General features: G+C 57.0%; 1 pseudogene; it reads left to right on the top strand.

Moving 5' to 3' along the window:
• LOC148149442 (uncharacterized) overlaps positions 1-17,495 on the top strand; it is a 44,925-nt pseudogene extending 27,430 nt beyond the window's left edge.
• The last annotated feature ends 6,206 nt before the right edge of the window (positions 17,496-23,701 follow it).

Genomic DNA, 23,701 nt, shown 5'->3' on the forward strand with positions numbered 1-23,701 from the left:
CAGCATGGACTCGATCTCCCGGCCTCAGCGTGGACTCGATCTCCCAGCCACAGTGTGGACTCGATCTCCCGGCCTCAGCGTGGACTCGATCTCCCAGCCTCAGCGAGGACACGATCTCCAGGCCTCAGCGTGGACTCAGACTCCCGGCCTCAACGTGGACTCGAACTCCCCACCTCAACGTGGACTCGATCTCCCGGCCTCAGCATGGACTCGATCTCCCGGCCTCAGCGTGGACTCATTCTCCCGGCCTCAGCGTGGACTCATTCTCCCGGCCTCAGTGTGGACGCGAACTCCCGCCTCAGTGTGGAGTCATTCTCCCGCCCTCAGCGTGGACTCAAACTCCCGGCCTCAGCGTGGACTCGAACTCCCGGCCTCAGCGTAGACTTGAACTCCTGGCCTCAATGTGGACTCGATCTGCCAGCCTCAGCGTGGACCCGATCTCCAGGCCTCAGCGTGGACTCAGACTCCCGGCCTCAGTGTGGACTCGATCTGCCACCCTCAGCGTGGACTCGATCTCCAGGCCTCAGCGTGGACTCGATCTCCCGGCCTCAGCGTGGACTCGATCTACCAGCCTCAGCGTGGACTCCGACTTCCGGCATCAGCGTGGACTCGATCTCCCAGCCTCAGCGTGGACTCAGACTCCCGGCCTCCGCGTGGACTCAGACTCCCAGCCTCAGGGTGGACTCGAACTCCCCACCTCAACGTGGACTCGATCTCCCGGCCTCAGCGTGGACTCGATCTCCCAGCCTCAGTGTGGACTCGATCTCCAGGCCTCAGCGTGGACTCGATCTCCCAGCCACAGTGTGGACTCGATCTCCCGGCCTCAGCGTGGACTCGATTTCCCAGCCTCAGCGAGTACTCGATCTCCCAGCCTCAGCGTGGACTCGATCTCCCGGCCTCAGCATGGACATGATCTCCCAGCCTAAGCGTGAACTCGATCTCCCGGCCTCAGCGTGGACTCAATTTCCCGGCCTCAGCATGGAATCGATCACCCAGGCTCAGCGTGGACTCGAACTCCCCACCTCAGCCTTGGGTCAAACTCCCGGCCTCAGCGTGGACTCAGACTCCCGGCCTCAGCGTGGACTCAATCTCCCGGCCTCAGCGTGGACTCAATCTCCCGGCCTCAGCGTGGACTCAATCTCCCGGCCTCAGCGTGGACTCATTCTCCCGGCCTCAGTGTGGACTCGAACTCCCGCCTCAGTGTGGACTCATTCTCCCGCCCTCAGCGTGGACTCAAACTCCCGACCTCAGCGTGGACTCAAACTCCCGGCCTCAGTGTGGTCTCGATCTCCCGGCCTCAGCGTAGACTTGAACTCCCGGCCTCAGCGTGGGCTCGATCTGCTAGCCTCAGCGTGGACACGATCTCCCGACCTCGGTGTGGACTCGATCTCCAGGCCTCAGCGTAGACTTGAACTCCCAGCCTCAGCGTGGACTCGATCTCCCGACCTCAGCGTAAACTCGATCTGCCCGCCTCAGCGTGGACTCGAACTCCCGGCATCAGCGTGGACTCGATCTCCAGGCCTCAGCGTGGACTCAGACTCCCGGCCTCAGTGTGGACTCGATCTCCCGGCCTCAGCGTGGACTCGAACTCCAGACCTCAGCGTGGACTCAGACGCTCAGCCTCAACGTGGACTCAGACTCTCAGCCTCAGCGTGGACTCGATCTCCCGGCCTCAGCGTGGACTCGATCTCCCGGCCTCAGCGTGGACTCGATCTGCCAACCTCAGCATGGACTCGATCTCCAGGCCTCAGCGTGGACTCAGACTCCCGGCATCAGCGTGGACTCAGATTCCCGGCCTCAGCGTGGACTCAGACTCCCGGCCTCAGGGTGGACTCGAACTCCCCACCTCAACGTGGACTCGATCTCCCGGTCTCAGCGTGGACTCGATCTCCCAGCCTCAGTGTGGACTCGATCTCCAGGCCTCAGCGTGGACTCGATCTCCCAGCCTCAGCGTGGACTCGATCTCCCAGCCTCAGCGTGGACTCGATCTCCCGGCCTCAGCATGGACTTGATCTCCCAACCTAAGCGTGAACTCAATCTCCCGGCCTCAGCGTGGACTCAATCTCCCGGCCTCAGCATGGAGTCGATCACCCAAGCTCAGCGTGGACTCGAACTCCCCACCTCAGTCTTGGGTCAAACTCCCGGCCTCAGCGTGGACTCAGACACCCGGCCTCAGCGTGGACTCAATCTCCCGGCCTCAGCGTGGACTCATTCTCCTGGCCTCAGTGTGCACTCGAACTCCCGCCTCAGTGTGGACACAAACTCCCGACCTCAGCGTGTACTCGAATTCCCAGCCTTAGCGTAGACTTGATCTCCCGGCCTCAGTGTGGACTCAGACTCCCGGCCTCAGCGTGGACTCAAACTCCCGACCTCAGCGTGTACTCGAATTCCCAGCCTTAGCGTAGACTTGATCTCCCGGCCTCAGCGTGGACTCAGACTCCCGGCCTCAGCGTGGACTCAAACTCCCGACCTCAGCGTGTACTCGAATTCCCAGCCTTAGCGTAGACTTGATCTCCCGGCCTCAGTGTGGACTCGATCTCCCGGCCTCAGCGTAGACTTGATCTCCCGGCCTCAGTGTGGACTCGATCTCCCGGCCTCAGCGTAGACTTGAACTCCCGGCCTCAGCGTGGACTCGATCTGCCGGCCTCAGCGTGGACTCGATCTCCCGGCCTCAGTGTGGACTCGATCTCCAGGCCTCAGCGTGGACTCGATCTCCCGGCCTCAGCATGGACTCGATCTCCCGGCCTCAGCGTGGACTCGATCTCCCAGCCGCAGTGTGGACTCGATCTCCCGGCCTCAGCGTGGACTCGATCTCCCAGCCTCAGCGAGGACACGATCTCCCAGCCTCAGCATGGACTCGATCTCCTGGCCTCAGCGTAGACTCGAACTCACGACCTCAGCCTTGGCTCGAACCCCCGGCCTGAGCGTGGACTCAGACTCCCGGCATCAGCGTGGACTCGAACCCCCCCCCTCAACGTGGACTCGATCTCCCGGCCTCAGCGTGGACTCGATCTCCCGGCCTCAGCGTGGACTCGATCTCCCGGCCTCAGCGTGGACTCGATCTCCCGGCCTCAGCGTGGACTCGATCTCCAGGCCTCAGCGTGGACTCAGACTCCCGGCCTAAGCGTGGACTCGATCTGCCAGCCTCAGCGTGGACTCCGACTTCCGGCATCAGCGTGGACTCGATCTCCCAGCCTCAGCGTGGACTCGATCTCCCAGCCTCGGCGTGGACTCAGACTCCCGGCATCAGCGTGGACTCGATCTCCAGGCCTCAGCGTGGACTCAGACTCCCGGCCTCAGGGTGGACTCAGACTCCCGGCCTCAGGGTGGACTCGAACTCCCCACCTCAACGTGGACTCGATCTTCCGGCCTCAGCGTGGACTCAGACTCCCAGCATCAGCGTGGACTCGATCTCCCAGCCTAAGCGTGAACTCGATCTCCCGGCCTCAGCGTGGACTCAATTTCCCGGCCTCAGCATGGAATCGATCACCCAGGCTCAGCGTGGACTCGAACTCCCCACCTCAGCCTTGGGTCAAACTCCCGGCCTCAGCGTGGACTCAGACTCCCGGCCTCAGCGTGGACTCAATCTCCCGGCCTCAGCGTGGACTCAATCTCCCGGCCTCAGCGTGGACTCAATCTCCCGGCCTCAGCGTGGACTCATTCTCCCGGCCTCAGTGTGGACTCGAACTCCCGCCTCAGTGTGGACTCATTCTCCCGCCCTCAGCGTGGACTCAAACTCCCGACCTCAGCGTGGACTCAAACTCCCGGCCTCAGTGTGGTCTCGATCTCCCGGCCTCAGCGTAGACTTGAACTCCCGGCCTCAGCGTGGGCTCGATCTGCTAGCCTCAGCGTGGACTCGATCTCCCGACCTCGGTGTGGACTCGATCTCCAGGCCTCAGCGTAGACTTGAACTCCCAGCCTCAGCGTGGACTCGATCTCCCGACCTCAGCGTAAACTCGATCTGCCCGCCTCAGCGTGGACTCGAACTCCCGGCATCAGCGTGGACTCGATCTCCAGGCCTCAGCGTGGACTCAGACTCCCGGCCTCAGTGTGGACTCGATCTCCCGGCCTCAGCGTGGACTCGAACTCCAGACCTCAGCGTGGACTCAGACGCTCAGCCTCAACGTGGACTCAGACTCTCAGCCTCAGCGTGGACTCGATCTCCCGGCCTCAGCGTGGACTCGATCTCCCGGCCTCAGCGTGGACTCGATCTGCCAACCTCAGCATGGACTCGATCTCCAGGCCTCAGCGTGGACTCAGACTCCCGGCATCAGCGTGGACTCAGATTCCCGGCCTCAGCGTGGACTCGATCTCCCGGCCTCAGCGTGGACTCGAACTCCAGACCTCAGCGTGGACTCAGACGCTCAGCCTCAACGTGGACTCAGACTCTCAGCCTCAGCGTGGACTCGATCTCCCGGCCTCAGCGTGGACTCGATCTCCCGGCCTCAGCGTGGACTCGATCTGCCAACCTCAGCATGGACTCGATCTCCAGGCCTCAGCGTGGACTCAGATTCCCGGCCTCAGCGTGGACTCAGACTCCCGGCCTCAGGGTGGACTCGAACTCCCCACCTCAACGTGGACTCGATCTCCCGGCCTCAGCATGGACTCGATCTCCCGGCCTCAGCGTGGACTCATTCTCCCGGCCTCAGCGTGGACTCATTCTCCCGGCCTCAGTGTGGACGCGAACTCCCGCCTCAGTGTGGAGTCATTCTCCCGCCCTCAGCGTGGACTCAAACTCCCGGCCTCAGCGTGGACTCGAACTCCCGGCCTCAGCGTAGACTTGAACTCCTGGCCTCAATGTGGACTCGATCTGCCAGCCTCAGCGTGGACCCGATCTCCAGGCCTCAGCGTGGACTCAGACTCCCGGCCTCAGTGTGGACTCGATCTGCCACCCTCAGCGTGGACTCGATCTCCAGGCCTCAGCGTGGACTCGATCTCCCGGCCTCAGCGTGGACTCGATCTACCAGCCTCAGCGTGGACTCCGACTTCCGGCATCAGCGTGGACTCGATCTCCCAGCCTCAGCGTGGACTCAGACTCCCGGCCTCCGCGTGGACTCAGACTCCCAGCCTCAGGGTGGACTCGAACTCCCCACCTCAACGTGGACTCGATCTCCCGGCCTCAGCGTGGACTCGATCTCCCAGCCTCAGTGTGGACTCGATCTCCAGGCCTCAGCGTGGACTCGATCTCCCAGCCACAGTGTGGACTCGATCTCCCGGCCTCAGCGTGGACTCGATTTCCCAGCCTCAGCGAGTACTCGATCTCCCAGCCTCAGCGTGGACTCGATCTCCCGGCCTCAGCATGGACATGATCTCCCAGCCTAAGCGTGAACTCGATCTCCCGGCCTCAGCGTGGACTCAATTTCCCGGCCTCAGCATGGAATCGATCACCCAGGCTCAGCGTGGACTCGAACTCCCCACCTCAGCCTTGGGTCAAACTCCCGGCCTCAGCGTGGACTCAGACTCCCGGCCTCAGCGTGGACTCAATCTCCCGGCCTCAGCGTGGACTCAATCTCCCGGCCTCAGCGTGGACTCAATCTCCCGGCCTCAGCGTGGACTCATTCTCCCGGCCTCAGTGTGGACTCGAACTCCCGCCTCAGTGTGGACTCATTCTCCCGCCCTCAGCGTGGACTCAAACTCCCGACCTCAGCGTGGACTCAAACTCCCGGCCTCAGTGTGGTCTCGATCTCCCGGCCTCAGCGTAGACTTGAACTCCCGGCCTCAGCGTGGGCTCGATCTGCTAGCCTCAGCGTGGACACGATCTCCCGACCTCGGTGTGGACTCGATCTCCAGGCCTCAGCGTAGACTTGAACTCCCAGCCTCAGCGTGGACTCGATCTCCCGACCTCAGCGTAAACTCGATCTGCCCGCCTCAGCGTGGACTCGAACTCCCGGCATCAGCGTGGACTCGATCTCCAGGCCTCAGCGTGGACTCAGACTCCCGGCCTCAGTGTGGACTCGATCTCCCGGCCTCAGCGTGGACTCGAACTCCAGACCTCAGCGTGGACTCAGACGCTCAGCCTCAACGTGGACTCAGACTCTCAGCCTCAGCGTGGACTCGATCTCCCGGCCTCAGCGTGGACTCGATCTCCCGGCCTCAGCGTGGACTCGATCTGCCAACCTCAGCATGGACTCGATCTCCAGGCCTCAGCGTGGACTCAGACTCCCGGCATCAGCGTGGACTCAGATTCCCGGCCTCAGCGTGGACTCAGACTCCCGGCCTCAGGGTGGACTCGAACTCCCCACCTCAACGTGGACTCGATCTCCCGGTCTCAGCGTGGACTCGATCTCCCAGCCTCAGTGTGGACTCGATCTCCAGGCCTCAGCGTGGACTCGATCTCCCAGCCTCAGCGTGGACTCGATCTCCCAGCCTCAGCGTGGACTCGATCTCCCGGCCTCAGCATGGACTTGATCTCCCAACCTAAGCGTGAACTCAATCTCCCGGCCTCAGCGTGGACTCAATCTCCCGGCCTCAGCATGGAGTCGATCACCCAAGCTCAGCGTGGACTCGAACTCCCCACCTCAGTCTTGGGTCAAACTCCCGGCCTCAGCGTGGACTCAGACACCCGGCCTCAGCGTGGACTCAATCTCCCGGCCTCAGCGTGGACTCATTCTCCTGGCCTCAGTGTGCACTCGAACTCCCGCCTCAGTGTGGACACAAACTCCCGACCTCAGCGTGTACTCGAATTCCCAGCCTTAGCGTAGACTTGATCTCCCGGCCTCAGTGTGGACTCAGACTCCCGGCCTCAGCGTGGACTCAAACTCCCGACCTCAGCGTGTACTCGAATTCCCAGCCTTAGCGTAGACTTGATCTCCCGGCCTCAGCGTGGACTCAGACTCCCGGCCTCAGCGTGGACTCAAACTCCCGACCTCAGCGTGTACTCGAATTCCCAGCCTTAGCGTAGACTTGATCTCCCGGCCTCAGTGTGGACTCGATCTCCCGGCCTCAGCGTAGACTTGATCTCCCGGCCTCAGTGTGGACTCGATCTCCCGGCCTCAGCGTAGACTTGAACTCCCGGCCTCAGCGTGGACTCGATCTGCCGGCCTCAGCGTGGACTCGATCTCCCGGCCTCAGTGTGGACTCGATCTCCAGGCCTCAGCGTGGACTCGATCTCCCGGCCTCAGCATGGACTCGATCTCCCGGCCTCAGCGTGGACTCGATCTCCCAGCCGCAGTGTGGACTCGATCTCCCGGCCTCAGCGTGGACTCGATCTCCCAGCCTCAGCGAGGACACGATCTCCCAGCCTCAGCATGGACTCGATCTCCTGGCCTCAGCGTAGACTCGAACTCACGACCTCAGCCTTGGCTCGAACCCCCGGCCTGAGCGTGGACTCAGACTCCCGGCATCAGCGTGGACTCGAACCCCCCCCCTCAACGTGGACTCGATCTCCCGGCCTCAGCGTGGACTCGATCTCCCGGCCTCAGCGTGGACTCGATCTCCCGGCCTCAGCGTGGACTCGATCTCCCGGCCTCAGCGTGGACTCGATCTCCAGGCCTCAGCGTGGACTCAGACTCCCGGCCTAAGCGTGGACTCGATCTGCCAGCCTCAGCGTGGACTCCGACTTCCGGCATCAGCGTGGACTCGATCTCCCAGCCTCAGCGTGGACTCGATCTCCCAGCCTCGGCGTGGACTCAGACTCCCGGCATCAGCGTGGACTCGATCTCCAGGCCTCAGCGTGGACTCAGACTCCCGGCCTCAGGGTGGACTCAGACTCCCGGCCTCAGGGTGGACTCGAACTCCCCACCTCAACGTGGACTCGATCTTCCGGCCTCAGCGTGGACTCAGACTCCCAGCATCAGCGTGGACTCGATCTCCCAGCCTAAGCGTGAACTCGATCTCCCGGCCTCAGCGTGGACTCAATTTCCCGGCCTCAGCATGGAATCGATCACCCAGGCTCAGCGTGGACTCGAACTCCCCACCTCAGCCTTGGGTCAAACTCCCGGCCTCAGCGTGGACTCAGACTCCCGGCCTCAGCGTGGACTCAATCTCCCGGCCTCAGCGTGGACTCAATCTCCCGGCCTCAGCGTGGACTCAATCTCCCGGCCTCAGCGTGGACTCATTCTCCCGGCCTCAGTGTGGACTCGAACTCCCGCCTCAGTGTGGACTCATTCTCCCGCCCTCAGCGTGGACTCAAACTCCCGACCTCAGCGTGGACTCAAACTCCCGGCCTCAGTGTGGTCTCGATCTCCCGGCCTCAGCGTAGACTTGAACTCCCGGCCTCAGCGTGGGCTCGATCTGCTAGCCTCAGCGTGGACTCGATCTCCCGACCTCGGTGTGGACTCGATCTCCAGGCCTCAGCGTAGACTTGAACTCCCAGCCTCAGCGTGGACTCGATCTCCCGACCTCAGCGTAAACTCGATCTGCCCGCCTCAGCGTGGACTCGAACTCCCGGCATCAGCGTGGACTCGATCTCCAGGCCTCAGCGTGGACTCAGACTCCCGGCCTCAGTGTGGACTCGATCTCCCGGCCTCAGCGTGGACTCGAACTCCAGACCTCAGCGTGGACTCAGACGCTCAGCCTCAACGTGGACTCAGACTCTCAGCCTCAGCGTGGACTCGATCTCCCGGCCTCAGCGTGGACTCGATCTCCCGGCCTCAGCGTGGACTCGATCTGCCAACCTCAGCATGGACTCGATCTCCAGGCCTCAGCGTGGACTCAGACTCCCGGCATCAGCGTGGACTCAGATTCCCGGCCTCAGCGTGGACTCGATCTCCCGGCCTCAGCGTGGACTCGAACTCCAGACCTCAGCGTGGACTCAGACGCTCAGCCTCAACGTGGACTCAGACTCTCAGCCTCAGCGTGGACTCGATCTCCCGGCCTCAGCGTGGACTCGATCTCCCGGCCTCAGCGTGGACTCGATCTGCCAACCTCAGCATGGACTCGATCTCCAGGCCTCAGCGTGGACTCAGATTCCCGGCCTCAGCGTGGACTCAGACTCCCGGCCTCAGGGTGGACTCGAACTCCCCACCTCAACGTGGACTCGATCTCCCGGTCTCAGCGTGGACTCGATCTCCCAGCCTCAGTGTGGACTCGATCTCCAGGCCTCAGCGTGGACTCGATCTCCCAGCCTCAGCGTGGACTCGATCTCCCGGCCTCAGCATGGACTTGATCTCCCAACCTAAGCGTGAACTCAATCTCCCGGCCTCAGCGTGGACTCAATCTCCCGGCCTCAGCATGGAGTCGATCACCCAAGCTCAGCGTGGACTCGAACTCCCCACCTCAGTCTTGGGTCAAACTCCCGGCCTCAGCGTGGACTCAGACACCCGGCCTCAGCGTGGACTCAATCTCCCGGCCTCAGCGTGGACTCATTCTCCCGGCCTCAGTGTGCACTCGAACTCCCGCCTCAGTGTGGACACAAACTCCCGACCTCAGCGTGTACTCGAATTCCCAGCCTTAGCGTAGACTTGATCTCCCGGCCTCAGTGTGGACTCAGACTCCCGGCCTCAGCGTGGACTCAAACTCCCGACCTCAGCGTGTACTCGAATTCCCAGCCTTAGCGTAGACTTGATCTCCCGGCCTCAGCGTGGACTCAGACTCCCGGCCTCAGCATGGACTCAAACTCCCGACCTCAGCGTGTACTCGAATTCCCAGCCTTAGCGTAGACTTGATCTCCCGGCCTCAGTGTGGACTCGATCTCCCGGCCTCAGCGTAGACTTGATCTCCCGGCCTCATTGTGGACTCGATCTCCCGGCCTCAGCGTAGACTTGAACTCCCGGCCTCAGCGTGGACTCGATCTGCCGGCCTCAGCGTGGACTCGATCTCCCGGCCTCAGTGTGGACTCGATCTCCAGGCCTCAGCGTGGACTCGATCTCCCGGCCTCAGCATGGACTCGATCTCCCGGCCTCAGCGTGGACTCGATCTCCCAGCCGCAGTGTGGACTCGATCTCCCAGCCTCGGCGTGGACTCAGACTCCCGGCATCAGCGTGGACTCAGACTCCCGGCCTCAGGGTGGACTCGAACTCCCCACCTCAACGTGGACTCGATCTTCCGGCCTCAGCGTGGACTCAGACTCCCAGCATCAGCGTGGACTCGATCTCCCGGCCTTAGCATGGACTCGATCTGCCGGCCTCAGCGTGGACTCGATCTCCCAGCCACAGTGTGGACTCGATCTCCCAGCCTCAGCGTGGACTCGATCTCCCAGCCTCAGGGTGGACTCGAACTCCCGACCTCAGCCTTGGCTCGAACCCCCGGCCTGAGCGTGGACTCAGACTCCCGGCATCAGCGTGGACTCGAACCCCCCACCTCAACGTGGACTCGATCTCCCGGCCTCAGCGTGGACTCGATCTCCCGGCCTCAGCGTGGACTCGATCTCCCAGCCTCAGCGTGGACTCAATCTCCCGGCCTCAGCGTGGACTAAGACTCCCGGCCTCAGCGTGGACTAAGACTCCCGGCCTCAGCGTGGACTCAGACTCCCGGCCTCAGCGTGGACTCGATCTCCCGGCCTCAGCGTGGACTCGATCTACCAGCCTCAGCGTGGACTCGATCTCCCGGCCTCAGCGTGGACTCGATCTACCAGCCTCAGCGTGGACTCCGACTTCCGGCATCAGCGGGGACTCGATCTCCCGGCCTCAGCGTGGACTCAGACTCTCAGCCTCAGCGTGGACTCAGACTCCCGGCCTCAACGTGGACTCGAACTCCCCACCTCAACGTGGACTCGATCTCCCGGCCTCAGCATGGACTCGATCTCCCGGCCTCAGCGTGGACTCATTCTCCTGGACTCAGTGTGGACTCGAACTCCCGCCTCAGTGTGGACTCATTCTCCCGCCCTCAGCGTGGACTCGATCTGCCAGCCTCAGAGTGGACCGATCTCCAGGCCTCAGCGTGGACTCAAACTCCCGGCCTCAGCGTGGACTCGAACTCCCGGCCTCAGCGAGGACTTGAACTCCCGGCCTCACCGTGGTCTTGATCTCCCGGCCTCAGCGTGGACTCGATCTGCCAGCCTCAGCGTGGACTCGATCTCCCGGCCTCAGCGTGGACTCGATCTCCCGGCCCCAGCGTGGACTCAGACTCCCGGCCTCAGCGTGGACTCAGACTCCCGGCCTCAGGTTGGACTCGAACTCCCCACCTCAACGTGGACTCGGTCTCCAGGCCTCAGCGTGGACTCAGACTCACAGCATCAGCGTGGACTCGATCTCCCGGCCTCAGCGTGGACTCGATCTCCCGGCCTCAGCGTGGACTCAGACTCCCGGCCTCAGCGTGGACTCGATCTCCCAGCCTCAGCGAGGACACGATCTCCCAGCCTCAGCATGGACTCGATCTCCCGGCCTCAGCGTAGACTCGATCTCCCAGCCTCAGCGAGGACACGATCTCCCAGCCTCAGCATGGACTCGATCTCCCGGCCTCAGCGTAGACTCGAACTCCCGACCTCAGTCTTGGCTCGAACCCCCGGCCTGAGCGTGGACTCAGACTCCCGGCATCAGCGTGGACTCGAACCCCCCACCTCAACGTGGACTCGATCTCCCGGCCTCAGCATGGACTCGATCTCCCGGCCTCAGCGTGGACTCAATCTCCCGGCCTCAGCATGGACTCGATCTCCCGGCCTCAGCATGGACTCAATCTCCCTGCCTCAGCGTGGACTCATTCTCCCGGCCTCAGTGTGGACTCGAACTCCCGCCTCAGTGTGGAGTCATTCTCCCGCCCTCAGCGTGGACTCAAACTCCCGGCCTCAGCGTGGACTCGAACTCCCGGCCTCAGCGTAGACTTGAACTCCCGGCCTCAATGTGGACTCGATCTGCCAGCCTCAGCGTGGACTCGATCTCCGGGCCTCAGTGTAGACTCGATCTCCAGGCCTCAGCGTGGACTCAGACTCCCGGCCTCAGCGTGGACTCGATCTGCCACCCTCAGCGTGGACTCGATCTCCAGGCCTCAGCGTGGACTCGATCTCCCAGCCTCAGCGTGGACTCGATCTACCAGCCTCAGCGTGGACTCCGACTTCCGGCATCAGCGTGGACTCGATCTCCCAGCCTCAGCGTGGACTCAGACTCCCGGCATCAGCGTCGACTCGAACTCCCCACCTCAACGTGGACTCGATCTTTCGGCCTCAGCGTGGACTCGATCTCCCAGCATCAGCGTGGACCCGATCTCCCGGCCTCAGCATGGACTCGATCTCCCGGCCTCAGCGTGGACTCGATCTCCCAGCCACAGTGTGGACTCGATCTCCCAGCCTCAGGGTGGACTCGATCTCCCAGCCTCAGCGAGGACACGATCTCCCAGCCTCAGCATGGACTCGATCTCTCGGCCTCAGCGTGGACTCGAACTCCCGACCTCAGCCTTGGCTCGAACCCCCGGCCTGAGCGTGGACTCAGACTCCCGGCATCAGCGTGGACTCGAACCCCCCACCTCAACGTGGACTCGATCTCCCGGCCTCAGCGTGGACTTGAACTCCAGACCTCTGCTTGGACTCGATCTCTCGGCCTCAGCGTGGACCCGATCTCCTGGCCTCAGCGTGGACTCGATCTGCCAGCCTCAGCGTGGACTCGATCTCCAGGCCTCAGCGTAGACTCAAACTCCCGGCCTCAGCGTGGACTCGAACTCCCGGCCTCAGCGTGGACTTGAACTCCCGGCCTCAATGTGGACTCGATCTCCAGGCCTCACCGTGGACTCGATCTCCCGGCCTCAGCGTGGACTCGATCTGCCAGCCTCAGCGTTGACTCGATCTCCAGGCCTCAGCGTGGACTCGATCTCCCGGCCTCAGCGTGGACTCGATCTCCAGGTCTCAGCTTGGACTCAGACTCCCGGCCTCAGCGTGGACTCAGACTTCCGGCCTCAGGGTGGATTCGAACTCCCCACCTCAACGTGGACTCGATCTCCCGGCCTCAGCTTGGACTCGATCTCCCAGCCTCAGCGTGGACTCGATCTCCCAGCCACAGTGTGGACTCGATCTCCCGGCCTCAGCGTGGACTCGATCTCCCAGCCTCAGCGAGGACACGATATCCCAGCCTCAGCATGGACTCGATCTCCCGGCCTCAGTGTGGACTCGAACTCCCGACCTCAGCCTTGGCTCGAACCCCCGGCCTGAGCGTGGACTCAGACTCCCGGTCTCAGCTTGGACTCAGATTCCCGGCCTCAGCGTGGACTCAGACTCCCGGCCTCAGGGTGGACTCGAACTCCCCACCTCAACGTGGTCTCGATCTCCCGGCCTCAGCGTGGACTCGATCTCCCAGCCTCAGTGTGGACTCGATCTCCCGGCCTCAGCGTGGACTCGATCTCCCAGCCACAGTGTGGAGTCGATCTCCCAGCCTCAGCATGGACTTGATCTCCCAGCCTAAGCGTGAACTCGATCTCCCGGCCTCAGCATGGACTCGAACTCCCGACCTCAGCCTTGGCTCGAACTCCCGGCCTGAGCGTGGACTCAGACTCCCGGTCTCAGCTTGGACTCAGACTCCGGGCCTCAGCGTGGACTCGAACTCCCGGCCTCAGCGTGGACTCGATCTCCAGGCCTCAGTGTGGACTCAGACTCCCGGACTCAGACCTCCCGGGAGATTGAGTCCACGCTGAGGCCGGGAGTTCAATTCCAGGCTGAGGCCGGGAGTTCAATTCCAGGCTGAGGCAGGGAGTTCAATTCCAGGCTGAGGCAGGGAGTTTGAATCCACGCTGAGGCCGGGTGATCGAGTCCACGCTGTGGCCTGGATATCGAGTCCACGCTGAGGCTGAGAATCTGAGTCCACGCTGAGGTCGGGTGTTCGATCCACACTGAGGCTGGGAGATCGAGTCCACGCTGAGGCCGGGAGATTGAGTCCACACTGAGGCCGGGAGTTCGAGTCCACGCTAAGGCTGGGAGTACACGTCCAGGCTGAGGCCGGGAGTTCAGGTCCACACTGAGGCCGGGTGATAGAGTCCACGCTGAGGCTGGGAGTCTGAGTCCACGCTCTGGTCGGGAGTTCGAGCCCACGCTGAGGTCGGGAGATTGAGTCCACACTGAGGCCGGGAGATTGAGTCCACGCTGAGGCCGGGAGTCTGAGTCCATACTGTGGCCTAGAGATCGAGTCCACGCTGAGGCTGGGAGTTCGAGTCCACTCTGAGGCTGGGAGTACACGTCCAGGCTGAGGCCGGGAGTTCAAGTCCTGGTTAAGGCCGGGAGTTCAGGTCCACACTGAGGCTGGGAGTTCGGGTCCAGGCTGAAGCCGGGAGATCGAGTCCATGATGAGGCCTGGAGATCGAGTCCACACTGAGGCCTGGAGATCGAGTCCACGCTGAGGCTGGGAGTCTGAGTCCACGCTGATGCTGGGAGTCTGAGTCCAGGCTGAGGCCGGGAGTTTGGGTCCATGCAGAGGCCTGGAGATCGAGTTCACGCTGAGGCCGGGGTTCTGAGTCCACGCTGAGGCCGGGAGATCGAGTTCACGCTGAGGCCGGGGTTCTGAGTCCACGCTGAGGCCGGGAGATCGAGTTCACGCTGAGGCCGGGCGTCTGAGTCCACACTGAGGCCTGGAGATCGAGTCCACGCTGAGGCTGGGAGTCTGAGTCCACGCTGATGCCGGGAGTCTAAGTCCAGGCTGAGGCCGTGAGTTTGGGTCCATGCAGAGGCCTGGAGATCGAGTTCACGCTGAGGCCGGGGTTCTGAGTCCACGCTGAGGCCTGGAGATCGAGTTCACGCTGAGGCCGGGGTTCTGAGTCCACGCTGAGGCCGGGAGATCGAGTTCACGCTGAGGCCGGGCGTCTGAGTCCACGCTGAGGCCTGGAGATCGAGTCCACGCTGAGACCTGGAGATCGAGTTCACGCTGAGGCCGGGGGTCTGAGTCCACGCTGAGGCCTGGTGTTCGAGTCCACACTGAGGCTGGGAGTTCGAGTGCACGCTGAGGCCTGGAGTTCAAGTCCAGGCTGAGGCCGGGAGTCTCAGTCCACACTGAGGCCTGGTGTTCGAGTCCACACTGAGGCTGGGAGTTCGAGTCCACGCTGAGGCTGGGAGTACACGTCCAGGCTGAGGCCTGGAGTTCAAGTCCAGGCTGAGGCCGGGAGATCGGGCCATACTGAAGCTGGGAGTTCAAGTCCAGGCTGAGGCCGGGAGTTCGGGTCCACACTGAGGCCTGGAGATCGGCGTCAGCGTGGACTCAGACTCCCGGCGTCAGCGTGGACTCAATCTCCCGGCCTCAGTGCGGACTCAATCTCCCGGCCTCTGCCTGGACTCGAACTCCCGGCCTCAGTGTGGACCTGAACTCCCGGCCTTAGCCAGGACTTGAACTCCTGGCCTCAGCCTGGACGTGTACTCCCGGCCTCAGTGTGGACTCGATCTCCAGGCCACAGTATGGACTCAGACTCCCAGCCTCAGCGTGGACTCGATCTCCAGGCCTCAGTGTGGACTCAATCTCCCGGCCTCAGCCTGGACTCGAACTCCCGACCAGAGCATGGACTCAGACTCCCAGCCTCAGCGTGGACTAGATCTCCAGGCCTCAGTGTGGACTTGATCTCCAGGCCTCAGGGTGGACTCGAACTCCCAGCCTCAGTGTGGACCCGATCTCCCGGCCTCAGCCTGGACTTGAACTCCCGGCCTCAGCCTGGACTTGAACTCCCGGCCTCAGCCTGGACGTGTACTCCCAGCCTCAGCGTGGACTCGATCTCCCGGCCTCAGTGTGGACTCGATCTCCCGGCCTCAGCGTGAACTCGAACTACCGGCCTCAGTGTGAACTCGAACTCCCGGCCTCAGTATGGACTTGAACTGCCAGCCTCAGTGTGTACTCGATCTCCAGGCCACAGTATGGACTCAGACTCCCGGACTCAGCGTGGACTCAATCTCCCGGCCTCAGTGTGGACTCAATCTCCCGGCCTCAGCGTGGGCTCGATCTCCCGGCCTCAGCGTGGACTCAGACCTCCAGCCTCAGCGTGGACTCGATCTCCAGGCCTCAGCGTGGACTCAATCTCCAAGCCTCAGCGTGGACTCGATCTCCCGGCCTCAGTGTGGACTCGGGCTCCCGGCCTCAGTGTGGACTCGATCTCCAGGCCTCAGCGTGGACCCGAACTCCTAGCCTCAGTATGGACCTGAACACCCGGCCTCAGCCTGGACTTGAACTCCCGGCCTCAGCCTGGACGTGTACTCCCGGGCTCAGAGTGGACTCGAACTCCCAGCCTCACTGTGGACTCGATCTCCAGGCCACAGTGTGGACTCAGACTCCCGGCCTCAGCGTGGACTCAATCTCCCGGCCTCAGCGTGGACTCGATCTCCCGGCCTCAGCGTGGACTCAATCTCCCGGCCTCAGTGTGGACTCAATCTCCCGGCCTCAGCGTGGGCTCGATCTCCCGGCCTCAGCGTGGACTCAAACTCCCGGCCTCAGCGTGGACTCGAACTCCTGATCTCAGCATGGACTTGAACTCCTGGCCTCAGCATGGACTCAATCTCCCGGCCTCAGCGTGGATTCGATCTCCCAGCCTCAGTGTGGACTCGAACTCCCGACCTCAGCGTGGAATCAATCTCCAGGCCTCAGTGTGGACTCGATCTCACGGCCTCAGCCTGGACTCAAAGACCCGGCCTCAGTGTGGACTCGAACTCCCGTCCTCAGTGTGGACTCGAACTCCTGGCCTCAGCCTGGACTTGAACTCCCGGCCTCAGTGTGGACACAATCTCCAGGCCTCAGCATGGATCCGATCTCCCGGCCTCAGCGTGGATTCGATCTCCCGGCCTCAGCGTGGACTCGAACTCCCGACCTCAGCGTGGGCTCGAACTCCCGGCCTCAGCGTGGGCTCAGACTCCCGGCCTCAGCCTGGACTCGAACTCCCAGCCACAGTATGGACCGAACTCCCGGCCTCAGCCTGGACGTGTACTCCCGGCCTCAGCGCGGACTCGATCTCCCGGCCTCAGCGTGGACTCGATCTCCAGGCCTCAGCGTGGACTCGATCTCCAGGCCTCAGCGTGGACTCGATCTTCAGGCCTCAGCGTGGACTCAGACTCCCGGCCTCAGTTTGAACTCGAACTCACAGCCTCAGTGTGGACTCGAACTCCCGACCTCAGCCTGGACTCGAACTCCCGGCCTCAGTGTGGACCCGAACTCCCAGCCTCAGCCTGGTCTTGAACTCCCAGCCTCAGCATGGATTTGAACTCCCGGCCTCAGCGAGAACTCGATCTCCCGGCCTCAGCGTAGATTTGAACTCACAGCACAGCGGGGCCTTGAAATCTCGGCTTCAGCTTGGTGGTGATGGAAGGACTGTTATTCTGAACTCTTATGTCTCTACTTTTTAAATTAATTATTGGATTTTTTATTTCTTAATTTTTCTAATTTTTTCCCTAAGAATCTGTACTTAAGAATCTATACCTAGGTACTTTGGTACCTTAGATTGTGCCACAAGTGGCAATTTGTCAACTTTTCAATGTACTCATGTGAGTACATGTGACAATAAAGCTAATTCTAATTCTAAAAAGTCTCTGGGAAAAGGATGAAGTACTAAGCTGCTTTCAAGCTAAAAGTTGTGACATTTTTGAGCATGTTAAATAACTGTGCTGCAGGAAAGGAATCCAGTATCAGTGGAAAACTACCACAAGAAAGGAGGCGAGGAAGGAAACCATCCTGTAGAAGATGCCCAAGGCCAAATGGATAGAGAACACTCACTGGCCTAATCTTGAGAAACATTGTTCAGTCGAATGTTTTGGGCAGAGATTAAAGAAAAAAAAACAGTGAGGGAAAGTGGGCATTGGTAGGAGTAGCATACAGATTCCCAAAGGTTATAGATCAACAAACTATAGGACCCCATGGATGATTTGAATCTTGGTTAGTCAAATTGGAAAGGGTATCTACAGCAACAAATTCATAGAGTGTGTTAGGGACTAGAGCAATGTGTCATAAAGCCAACAAGGGAGCAAGCTATCCAGATCTGGTCATGGGTAATGAGGCAGGTTTAATAAATGACCTCTTGAGTAAAGGATCCCCTGGGAAGTAGTGATCATAACATGGTAGAGTTTACTATTCAGTTTGGGAATGAGAACCTTGAGTCAGAATCAACTGAGCTTAATTTAAATAAAGAGAATTACACTGAAATGACAATAGAGTTAACTAAAGTGGCCAGGGTGGATAGATTAGCAGGAATGACAGTAAGCAAGCAGTGGTAGACACTTAAGGAGATAATTCATGACTCTCAGCAAAAATAAATCCTAGTAAAGAGGAAAGATTCTGTGAAAGGCATAAACCAACCATGGCTAACCAAGGAAATTACAGAGAGTATTAAGTTGAAAGATAAAGCATACTTGGAGGCAAAAATCAGAGATAGCCCTGAAGACTGGATTAAATTCAGAACTACATTCAAAGGAGGACTAAAAAGATAATAAAGGCAGAGGAAAATAAATTATCAAGCCAAACTAGCGAGAATGTTTCCCCTCATGGCAGAGTCTAGGACCAGAGGGCAGTCTCAGAACAAAGAGGTACCTATTTAAGACTGAGATGAGGAGGAATTTCTTTTCTCAGAGGGTCGAGAGTCTTCGGAACTCCTTGTCTGAGAGAGCTGTTGGACAGCTTGAGTCCTTGTTATATTCAAGACAGAGATGAGAAAGGTGAATCAAGGTTCCTGGGAAAAGGGCAAGAGAGTGGATCTGAGGAATGTCATATTGGCCATGATCCTATTGAATGGTGGATCAGTCTTGCGATGTGAGCAGCCCACTCCTATTCTGATTTCTTACGGTCCCGGGATCAAAGATCATCAGAATAGTTTCATCATCATCATCATTCATCTGAGCACGGTGGCTCAGCGGTTAGCCCTGCTGCCTCACAGCATCAGGGATCTGGGTTCGATTCCAGCCTCGAGCACCTGACTGAGTGGAGTTTGCACATTCTCCCTGTGTTTGCGTGAGTTTCCTCCCACAATACAAAGATGTGCAGGTTAGGTGAATTGGCCATGAGACATTGCCCATAGTGTTCAGGGATGTGTTAGTTTGGAGTAAAATGTACAGTAATAGTGGTTTGGGTGGTTACTCTTTGGAGGGTTGGTGTGGACTTGTTGGGCCAAAGGGCCTGTAGGGATTCAATGCAATCATTTGAAGAAATCAGCTTTTGTATCCACTTTTTCTATTGAGCAAACCAGCAATCTATGACTAGTAGCTTTCATGGAACAAACAATTCCAAAGGTGTGGCAATGAGGAACCTTGATTATCTAATATAGACTGGGATGGTGGTAATGTAAAGTGCAATGAGGGGCAAACAATCCAAGATTGAAATCAGAACAATTTTCTACAGTTGTTAGAAAGGGGGCACTGATGGACCTGACTCTGGGAAAGCGATGGGTCAGTAGGGAAGCATTTAGGAGACAATAGAAAAGGACAAGGAATAATCTGGAGCAAGAATAAATAATTGATGGAGAGCTGAATTTGATGAAGTAAGCTCATTTCAGTGCTGGCCAGAATAGACAGAAACTGAAGTGGAGAAGCAGGCCATTTAGCCCATCAAGTCCACACTGACGTCCAAACAGCGTCCAGTCCAGATCTAACCTCTCCCCCCCACCCCGACCCTATCCCTGTAACCCTACTTTTCCCACACCTCATCCACCTAGCTTGCACATCCCTGGAAACTATGGGCAATTTAGCATGGCCAATCCATCTAACCTGCACTGTGGTGGGAAACCGGAGCACACGGAGGAAACCCACGCAGACACGGGGAGAACGTGCAAACTCGACACAGAGAGTCACCCAAGGGTGGAATCAAACCCGAGCCCCTGGCGCTGTTAGGCAGCAGTGCTAGCCATTGAGCGTCTTATGATCTGAGTACAGAAGCTTGGGAAATCAAAGTGGCAGGGGTAGCCATGAGGAAAAAAGTCAGAGTGTCTGCAGGGCAGCCTCCAAGAACAATATGTGGCAAATCCAACAGGGATCAGATTATTTTGGATCTCAGAATGTGTAATAAGGCAGTTTTAATGAATGATCTCAGAGTGAAACAATGACTGTAACATGATAGAATTTAGCATTCGGATCAAAAGATAGAATTCTGAGCTGGAATCTAAACATGAATAAGGGTAATTATGAAGGAATGAGGGCAGGGCTGGCTGGAGTCGACTGGGATAATAGTCTAGCAGAAAAATTACTTGCTGAACAATGGTAAACATTTAAGAAAATAGTTCATAACTCAGAAGGCTGTATCCCAGTGAGCAAAAAGGATTATAGTTGGAGGATAAACCAATCACAGTTAACAAAGGAAGTTAAGAATAGTTTCAAAATGGAAGAAAAAATCCCAGCAAAATATGGTAAAGGCATCATCATCTTACCAAGCCATAGGGGGCTGCTCTCTCATCAGAAAAGGAGGACCGCCAGTGATGGTTTAACGTGAGGGTCACCATACCTCAGATGAGGGGAGATGTTGTGAAGGAGAGTCTTTCATGGTCACCACAGCCTTCGGGGAAATTGAACCCATGCTATTGGTGTTAGTCTACATCACAAATCAGCCAGCCAGCCAACTGAGCTAACCAACCCCCAACAAGACAAAGATTAGTGGTAAACCAGAAGGTTGGGAAAGTTCTAAGAAACAACAAAACATGACAACAAGGAGGGAGAAAATAAACTTTGAGTGCAAATTAACTTCTAATAATAGGAAGACTTTCCTCAAATATATAAGAAGGAATAGAGATGCCAAAGTGATGATAAGCTCTTTTGATAATGAAACTGGGTGAATAATAACAGGGAGCTAGGAAATGGCAGAGGAGTTGAATACATACGATGCATCAGTCCTCCCAATAGAAGACACAAAAATGCTAAATATTCAAGATGAAAAGATGGAGAAGGAAATAATTACAATACCTATCACTACAGAACATGTACTAGGAAAATTATTGGGGCTAGTCCCTGAGCCTCAAAAGTTCATATGTCAGAATTTAAAGGAAGTAACTGCACAGATAGTGGTTTAACTGGTAGTAATCTTCCAAGAATCCTTAAAGTGTCAAAGAATTGGGAAACTGCCAATGTAAGACCTTTATTCAAAAAGGGAGGGAGACCGAAAGCAAGTAATTACAGTATTGCTCAAATCTGTCATTGGTAAAATGTTAGTCCATTATAAAAGATGCAATAGCTGAACATTTAGAAATATATAATACAATCAGGCAGAGTCATAATGCCTTCATGAAAGGAAAATCATGCCTAACAAATTTAATAGAATTCTTTAAGGAGGTAACAAGCAGGATAGATAAAGGGGATCCGGTACATGTAAAGCATTTTGATTTGCAAAAGGTGTTCAAGAGAGTACCATGTATAAGGCTATTTAATAAGATAAGAACCAACTGGTATTGTGGGCACTATATTCGTCTGGATAGATGATTAACCAACTGATAAGGAAACAAGACCTTGGGGTATTGAGAGGTGTTTCCTGGATGGCAATCTGTAACACATAGTCTAAGTCAAGGGATCAGTACTGGGGACCACAATTATTTAACAACCTACCATAGAATCCCTAGAGTGCAGAAACAGGCTGTTCAGCCCATCGAGTCCACACCAACCCTCTGAAGAGCATCTCACCCAGAACCAGCCCCTACTCTATCCCTGTAACCCTGCATTTCCCATGACTAACCCACCTAGCCTGCACATCCCTGGATGGCCCATCCGTCGAACTTGCATAACTTTGGGCTGTGGGAGGAAACCAGAGCAAACCCACACAGACACGGGGAGAATGTGCAAACTCCACACAGACAGTCGCCTGAGGGTGGAATTGAACTGGGGTTGCTGGTATTCTGAGGCAGTAATGCTAACCACTGAGCCACCGTGTCACCTCTATATTAATGACTTGGATAAAGTAAGTAAATGCCAATTTTTTTGGATGACATAAAAATAGAGAGGAAGGCAAGTGATAAAGATGACAGAGTTTACAGAAAGCTTTAGGCTCCTCATGCATAAATCACAAAAAGATGAGTGTATAAGTTCAAAAGGTAATGGGGAAGGCAAATGGAATATTGACCTTTACTTCAAAAGGAATGAAGTATAAAAATAGGCAAGTCTTGCTACAACTGTACAAGGAGAAAGTGAGGACTGCAGATTCTGGAGATCGGAGCTGAAAAATGTGTTGCTGGAAAAGCGCAGCAGGTCAGGCAGCATCCAAGGAGCAGGAGAATCGACGTTTCGGGCATAAGCCCTTCTTCAGCAACACATTTTTCAGCTCATAACTGTACAAGGTCCTTGTTAAACTATCCTTGAATATGGTGAAAAGATTTGATTCTGTTTTTGAAAGGAAGATATATTAGCATTGGAGGCAATCCGAAGAAAGTTTGCCAAGTTGAGCACATAGAAGAATGAGAGGTGACCTTATTGAAACATTTAAGATTCATGGGGAGGGGGGGCTTGACAGTATAGATATGGAGATATTGTTTCCCCTTGTGGACAGTCTAGAACCAGCGAGCAAAATCTATGTGTAAGGAGGTGTCACCCATTTAAGACAGAGGTAAATTTCTCCATCTTGCAGTTAAGTTGTGGAATTCTTTCCTATAAGGGCTGGATCTTCATGTATAATGTATTCCAGGCTGAGATGGACAGCTCGTTAATTGGTAAGGGAATCAAGGCAGAAAGCAGAAAACTGTAGCTGAGAATTATCAGAGCAGCCTTGATCTCATTGAATGATGACTTGAAAGAAGTTCTGGGATTTACAAATGAATCACTCAATGCCTATATCTCCACTCTAAGTGATTCAGGATTTAACAGAAATCCAGGTTTGATCAATACATCACATCCGTTGTATGACAGTTTGATATTTTACTATAAGTTCTGTGTCCAATGATCCTGCCCCATTAGCTACCTGACAAAGGAGCAGCACTCTGAAAGCTTGTACTTCCAAATAAACCAGTCCAACACCGGCACCTCCACATCATTGAAGGATGGAATGGATGCAAAGGAGTTTTTGCTTCCATACCTTACATTCTTATAACTTTATGCAATCCCTAAGTCTTCCATATGCGGCTGAACAGTAAAATGTTAGTAAAGGTGGAATAAGACCAATTAGGCATTAAAAAGGTGATTAACACTTGGAAGTATTAGGCTTGGCTGAGGGGTTGGTTGAATACTGTCTTTCCTTGTTAAGCAAGAAGATACAGGTCAGGCCATAGCGACAGAGGAAGAAATGTTTGAAATTAATAATGTCAGGCATTGAGGTTTACAGCATGGAAGCAGGCATCTCAGCCAAACGTGTCTATACCAGCCAGTTTTCATTGAGTCATTGATCCATACAGCGTGGAAACAGACCCTTCGGTCCAACCAGTCCATAATCCCAAACTAAACACATCCTACCTGCCTGCTCCTGGCTCAGATCCCTCCAAACCTTTCCTATTCATGTATCTATCCAAATGTCTTTTAAATGTTTTAATTGTGCCCACATCCACCACTTCCTCAGGAGGTTCACCTTCGATGTAAAAGATTTGCTTCTCATGTCCTCTTTAAATGTCTCTCCTCTCACCCTAACAATGTGCCCCTAGTCTTGAAATCTCCCATCCTATAGATTTATTCTATCTATACCTCTCATTATTTTATAAACTTCTATCAGGTCGCCTCTCAACCTCCTACACTCCAGTGAAAAAAAATCCCAGCCTACCCAGCCTTTCTTTATAACTCAAACCTTCCACATCCATCAACATCCTGGTAAATCTCTTCTGAACACTCTCCAGTTTAATAATATCCTTCCTATAACAGGACAGCCAGAACTGGACGCAGTACTCCAGAACAGGCCTCACCAATGTCCTGTACAACCTCAATATGACTCCCTAACTCCTATATTCAATGGACTGAGGAATGAAGGCAAGCGTACCAAACACCTTTTTAATCACCCTGTCT

The sequence above is a fragment of the Chiloscyllium plagiosum genome, unplaced genomic scaffold (genome assembly GCF_037043375.1).
Source record: "Chiloscyllium plagiosum isolate Xiang-an unplaced genomic scaffold, Cpla_swu_hap1 HiC_scaffold_8, whole genome shotgun sequence".
Classification (NCBI taxonomy): domain Eukaryota; kingdom Metazoa; phylum Chordata; class Chondrichthyes; order Orectolobiformes; family Hemiscylliidae; genus Chiloscyllium; species Chiloscyllium plagiosum.